Here is a 7,497-nt window from a genome sequence, read left to right as displayed (position 1 = left end):
TCCTGTTAAATTCATCTAATTAATTCTTGGGTTGAACAGACAGGTCCATAAATTCAATTTACATGCAAGGACTGATCAGTTACTCTTCTACTGTCATGACCAACATACTGAGCTTAGATTCAAAGACAGAGAAAAATGACTTTGAGGTCCATTGAATGCCATCCACATTCACCTTTGTTCCTCTCTGTCAATAACACTAAAGCTGCAGGTAATCAAATAATTCCATCACTTTTGCTTCATCTACATGGATTTTCTTCTGAAATATTCCTAGCATTGCTGTAGCGCTGCAGTTACAGAAAAAATGGGAGTACTAATGTCGATGGAAACTGGCATTTTTGCTACTGTACTTTGTCCTCTAGCACTGCTGCGTAAGAAGTAAAAATGCCAGTGGCTAGTTTACACCAGCTTTCCCATGGTTGTCATACCACTGGTGGATTTGTGGAGATTTTCAAAAGAAGCTCAGTGTTGATGACGCAATCCAGAGAAGGCATTCCAGGTGACATAACTCACACTATATGCATTAAGTGACAGGACTCACAGAGAAGTATAATAGGAATCATTTAGTCCCCATCTACACCAGAAAGTATGACAAAATCAGGGGAGATATAGCTGTGTAGGTCCCAGGATAGTAGAGAGAGAAAGTGGATGAGGTAATATCTTTCATTGGACCAACTTCTGTTGGCAGCGGTTCTCAGACTTCATTGCATCACAACCCCCTTCTGACAACAAAAATTACTACATGACCCCAGTTGGGGGGAACCGAAACCTGAGCCAGAATGCCGCCTTCAGCCCCAGGTCGGGGGGCTCAGGTTTTGACTTCAGCCCCAGGCCCCCAGCAAGTCTAATGCCAGGCCTGGAGACCCCATTAAAATGGGGTCATGACCCACTTTGGGATCCTGAGCCACAGTTTGAGAACTGCTGGGTAAGAGAGACAAGCTTTTGAGCCACTCTACCTTGAATGATCCCTTAGAACACAGTCCTCAACCTTTTTCTTTCTGAGTCCCTTCAAACACAGGCGCCGACTCAGTGGGTGCTCCGGGGCTAGAGCCCCCCCGGGGAAAAATTGGTGGGTGTTCTGCACCCACCGGCAGCCAAGCTCCCCTCACCGCCCCCCCTCACCTCCGCCTCCTTCCATGAACGCGCCGTGTCCTCACTTCTCCTCCCAGCGCTTGCCGCTGCAAAACAGCTGTTTTGTAGCGTAACAAGCTCTGGGAGGGAGGGGGGAGGAGCGGGGATGCTACGTGCTCAGGGGAAGAGGTGGGGCCAGGGCAGGGATTTTGGGAAGGGGTTGGAATAGGGGCAGAGAGGGAGTAGGGATTTTGGGGAAGGGGTTGGAATGGAGGCAGGGATGGGGTGGAGTTGGGGCAGGGACTTTGAGGAAGGGGTTGGAATGGGGGCGGGGGCGGAATGGGGGCGGGGGCAGAATGGGGGTCGGGCGCCTATGTCCCCAAACATGCTAGAAAAACTCCACAGCCCTGTGGCAGGGGGTGTCTGGGCTCCATCTACCGGGCGGGATGGGGAGCAGTGGCGCTGGAACACTTTTACTAGTGGGGGTGCTGAAAAACAACCCCTCCCCCTTCCCTCCAGAGGTGGGTCTGGGAGCAGGGCCATGTCTATGGGAATGGGGGACCCCGATAGAGGTAAGGGGGTTGAGGTTGGAAGTGGGCGTCAGGCCAGCAGCTGGGACCCCGTATGTGCGGGACTGGGACCACATGTGTGGGGCTGGGAGCAGAGCCCCAGGTACGGGGCTGGGACGCTGCACGTGGGGCCAGGAGCCGAATCCTTGTCTCGGGGCTGGCAGCTGGGACCCCGCGTTGGGGGCCAGAAGCAGAACCCCAGGCGTGGGACTGGGACCCTGCATGTGGGGCTGGGAGCAGAGCCCCACATAAAACCTGGGGTGCTGGAGCACCCCCACATCCCTAGGTCCCACATCTATGGAGGGGCTTGGGGCTTTAGCCCTGTGGGGCGCCAGACATGGGGGTGCCCTCCGTAGGTGTAGTTTGACTTCTATTTTGGGAGGCCAGCTCTGCACAACAGGGCCCAGGGAGGGATCGCCACCTCCACTCCCTGACTCACCTCAGCAGGCCATCTAGCCTGTTGGGCTGGGGGGCAGAACAACCAAAAATTATAACTGAAAGGGAGAAGCTCAGCTCAAAAAGTTTAAAAATCACTCAGAATGCAGGCAGGGGATAGCTGGGGCTGTGAGCAAGCAGGGGTGGGTAGCTCAGGATGCAGGGAGGGGGTAGCAAGGGACTGTGTGTAGGCAGGGAGTAGCTCAGCATGCAGGGAGGGGGAGCTAGGGGCTGTGTGCAGTTGTGGGGGTACCTCAGGGTGTAATGAGGAGGGTTGCTAGGGGCTGTGTGCAGGCGGGGAGGGTAGCTCAGGGTGCAGGGAGAGGGGTAGCTTAAGGGCTGTGTGCGGGTAGCTCAGGTGCAGGAAGGGATAGCTAGGGCAGTGGTTCTCAGCCAGAGGTCCAGGGCTCCCAGGGGGGCCACGAGAAGGTTTCAGGGGGTCTGTCAAGCAGGGCCAGCATTAGACTTGCTGGGGCCCAGAGCAGAAAGCCAAACCCACACCATTCAGGGCTGAAGCCCTAAGCCCTGTCACTTGTAGCTGAAGTCGAAGCCTGAGCAACATAGTTTTGTGGGGGCCTCTGTGTCATAGGGCTTCAGGCAATTGCCATGCTTGATACTCCTTAATACCGGCCCTGTCTTTTATATGCAGAAAACCAGTTGTTGTGGCACAGTGGGTCATGGAGTTTTTATAACATGTTGTGGGGGCCTCAGAAAGAAAATAGTTGAGAACCTCTGAGCTAGAGGGTGTGTGCAGGCATGGGGGTAGTTCAGGGTGCAGGGAGTGGGGTAGCTCAGCATGCAGGGAGAAGAGTAGCTAAGGGCTGTGTGCGGGTAGCTCAGGATACAGGAACAGGGTAGCTAGAGGCTGGGGGACCCCCTCCTGCCAGCCCTGGAGCCGGTTCTCCCCACCAGGCAGCTCTTATCTGCTGCACAAGCAGTCAAAGGAGCCTGGGAGCTGAGGAGCAGCTGCATCCCTTGAGCCGGAGCACCAGCAGCAGACAGAGGAGGTGGCTGACCGCTCCATGGCACCAGCAAGAGCAGCAGCTGCCCCGCAATGCCTGGCTCCAGCTTCTGGCCTCTGACCTGGCTGCGAGACGGGGCCCTGGGGAAGTGGAGGAGAGGAGGCAAGGGGGAAGTGTGGAGCTGCCCCTGGGACTGCCTGCTCTGGTTAGGGCTCTGCAGTTTGGGGGGGCAATGCCCCCCATGTGCCCCTCCAACTCCGCTCATGGGCTCAGGGCTTCTGCCTCACAGGGCACCGCAGCTCGCGGACTCCCTGAAACTGGCTCACAGCTCCCCAGGGAGCTGCTGACCCATGGTTGAGAACCACTGCCTTAAAATATGTGCTTATGCTAAACAGAGGGGGATTAGGGGTTTGTGGGGCCCTTGGCCAGAGAAAGTGGGGGCCTCTCCCCACCCCTTCTGCCTGCAGTCCTCCCTCTGTTCCCCCGCCCCGCTCCGTGCTCCTGCTGGGAAATGCGGTTGGGGCACAGGGGCTTGCTCTGCTCTTGTTAGGATATAGATATTCAAGCCTGTCTGCAAAGGCCTATTCTTTAAGAATTTAGGTATATGTTTATCATTTAGCTAGTTATAGAGGTACAAAAGAAAGAATCAAAATCACTGTCTGACTTTTCTCACTGTGACGGTCTGAGACCCTGTTCTTAGGTAAGGTCTCTGGCTAAGCAGCAGAGGCAGCCATAAAGTAGGAAGCGAACGGTCACATCCTCACATTCCAAACTAGTCACATTGAAATCAGGTGCTATTGGGCTGTTAGCAATACAATCCTGTCCTGATAATGCCTATCCCCTCCAGAGAAAGAGAAGTGCCTAGAAAATGTAAAAGGAAACTTAGTTTGATAGCATCCTGTCTGCCAAGAGCTCACTTATCAATAGCTGGGATGTGAAATCCTCATTTCTTTGTTATTCTATCACTGTAGTCCCCCTTTCCCTATTGTTTGTCTATATAATCTCTGTCTGGTTCTGTGATTGTTTCTGTCTGCTGTATAATTAATTTTGCTGGGTGTAAACTAATTAAGGTGGTGGGATATAATTGGTTACATAATCATGTTACAATATGTTAGGATTGGTTAGTTAAATTTCAGGAAAATGACTGGTTAAGGTATAGCTAAGCAGAACTCAACTTTTACTATATAATCTGCAATCAATCAGGAAGAAGGGGGGGGGGAAATAGGAACAGGGATACAGGCAAGGTTCTGTGGTGTCAGAGCTGGAAGGGGGACACTAAGGAAGGAAATTGGAATCATTGTTTGCTGGAAGTTCACCCCAATAAACATCAAATTGTTTGTACCTTTGGACATTGTTGCTCTCTGTTCATGCAAGAAGGACCAGGGAAGTGAGTGGGTGAAGGAATAGCCCCTAACAGCTCCCCTTGGCACTCCTGCCAGGGAGGAGGGGTGGAGCAGATTGGGGCATCTGTTTTTCCAGGGGCACCCAACTGGCTGGGGCCCCTAGGCATGGACACAGTTGGCCCAGTGGCTAATCTGCCACTGATGCTGAACAATCTGTTCCACCTTACATTGAGCTGTGGTGCTTGGAGTACTTTTCCAGAACCTGAAGAAGAACTCTATGTGGCTCAAAAGTTTGTCTCTCTCACCAACAGAAGTTGGTTCCAATAAAAGATACTACCTCACCCACCTTGCCTCTCTAAAGTCACGGGAGCTAATTACCAGAGTTCTTCCCTCCCCTGCATAGTTACAGCACAGTTTTAATTTGTAATATAGGTGAGAGACCTTAACTGTGTTCCCTAAGTAGGCTAAAGTTTGAAAGCTTTGAAGTGAGGCCCCTGATGCAGCTACAATTGCAATATAGATGCAGTCTTAATCTGGGGGTGATCCATTGTTTTTTTGCCAGAAATGTTATAAATGGCTCCCCAGATGAAGGTATTTAACAAAGTATGGAAAACAGTACTTCCAGCATTTTTTCTTATCACTGTTTTGCCTAACCCTGGTCTTCATATGAGTGTGGCAGCCAGTCTACTCTTATGCCTTCCATAGTTGACACACCAGTGCTAATGCAACTGAGAAATTGTCAGTGCTTGACAGGTTATATTGAGATGAACTGAGGCATGGGAGGTAGAGGTTACACCTTTTGTACTGCTGTAATTTGTATGGGGACAGTTTTTCTACAAAGCATAGGTATTCGTTTCCATTGAAAAGGTCAAATATTACACAAGGCTCTAAAACGGAGAGATCTGCAATTTTCTTTTCACTCAAATGATCTTCTACTAGTCGTAGGCATAACCCTCTCCAGCTGTGAAGGCCCTAATATATCATTAGACTTTCTAATACATGTCAAAGGTCCCACATGTGGGACACAGGGAAAACAAAAACTAGAGAATAAATCAGAGCTTTTTGGGGCACTTCCCTGCTTTCTCCTTCTATCATAAGTGTGTAACAGCACAAGTTCTTAAGTCACTGAAACAACTATATCAATCAAATCAATCATCTCAGGCATTGGCACCCTGACAGCAGGATTGTCTCGCTATGTAGACTCCCTCCTCAGGCCCTACCCTACCAGCACTCCCAGCTACCTTCGAGACACCAATGACTTCCTGAGGAAACTACAATCCATTGGTGATCTTCCTGATAACACCATCCTGGCCACAATGGATGTAGAAGCCCTCTACACCAACATTCCACACAAAGATGGACTACAAGCCGTCAAGAACACTATCCCCGATAATGTCACGGCTAACCTGGTGGCTAAACTTTGTGACTTTGTACCCATAACTATTTTACATTTGGGGACAATGTATACCTTCAGATCAGCGGCACTGCTATGGGTACCCGCATGGCCCCACAGTATGCCAACATTTTTATGGCTGACTTAGAACAACACTTCCTCAGCTCTTGTCCCCTAACGCCCCTACTCTACTTGCGCTACATTGATGACATCTTCATCATCTGGACCCATAGAAAAGAAGCCCTTGAGGAATTCCACCATGATTTCAATAATTTCCATCCCACTATCAACCTCAGCCTGGTCCAGTCCACACAAGAGATCTACTTCCTGGACACTACAGTGCTAATAAACGATGGTCACATAAACACTACCCTATACCGGAAACCTACTGACCGCTATTCCTACCTATATGCCTCCAGCTTTCACCCTGACCACACCACACGATCCATCGTCCACAGCCAAGCTCTGCGATACAACCGCATTTGCTCCAACCCCTCAAACAGAGACAAACACCTATAAGATCTCTATCAAGCATTCTTAAAACTACAATACCCACCTGCGGAAGTGAAGAAACAGACTGATAGAGCCAAAAGAATTCCCAGAAGTCACCTACTACAGGACAGGCCTAACAAAGAAAATAACAGAACGCCACTAGCCGTCACCTTCAACCCGCAACTAAAAGCCCTCCAACGTATTATTAAGGATCTACAACTTATCCTGAAGGATGACCCAACACTCTCACAAATCTTGGGAGACAGGCCAGTCCTTGCCTACAGACAGCCCCCCAACCTGAAGCAAATACTCACCAGCAACCACATACCACACAACAGAACCACTAACCCAGGAACCTATCCTTGCAACAAAGCCCGTTGCCAACTGTGCCCACATATCTATACAGGGGACACCATCACAGGGCCTTATAACATCAGCCACACTATCAGAGGCTCGTTCACCTGCACATCCACCAATGTGATATATGCCATCATGTGCCAGCAATGCCCCTCTGCCAAGTACATTGGTCAAACTGGACAGTCTCTATGTAAAAGAATAAATGGTCACAAATCAGATGTCAAGAATTATAACATTCATAAACCAGTCGGAGAACACTTCAATCTCTCTGGTCACGCGATTACAGACATGAAAGTTGCTATATTACAACAAAAAAACTTCAAATCCAGACACCAGCGAGAAACTGTTGAATTGGAATTCATTTGCAAATTGGATACAATTAACTTAGGCTTGAATAGAGACTGGGAGTGGCTAAGTCATTATGCAAGGTAACCTATTTCCCCTTGTTTTTTCCTACCCCCCCCCTCCCCTCCTCAGACATTCTTGTTAAACCCTGGATTTGTGCTGGAAATGGCCCACCTTGATTATCATACACATTGTAAGGAGAGTGATCACTTTAGATAAGCTATTACCAGCAGGAGAGTGGGGGAGAGGAGGTATTTTTTCATGCTTTGTGTGTATATAAAAAGATCTTCTACACTTTCCACAGTAGGCATCCGATGAAGTGAGCTGTAGCTCACGAAAGCTTATGCTCAGATAAATTGGTTAGTCTCTAAGGTGCCACAAGTACTCCTTTTCTTTTTGCAAATACAGACTAACACGGCTGTTACTCTGAAACCAATCAAATAAGACACACACATAGGGACTGGGGTCTAGAATCCCCTGAAATAGAGCTCCAGAAGAGCTGCTTCTACTACTGCTATTAGTTGATCCAAAAG

This window comes from Lepidochelys kempii, chromosome 3 (assembly GCF_965140265.1).
Source record: "Lepidochelys kempii isolate rLepKem1 chromosome 3, rLepKem1.hap2, whole genome shotgun sequence".
NCBI classification, from domain to species: Eukaryota; Metazoa; Chordata; order Testudines; family Cheloniidae; genus Lepidochelys; species Lepidochelys kempii.
The sequence above is the reverse complement of the archived record's forward strand: the minus strand, read 5'-3'. Positions refer to the sequence as shown.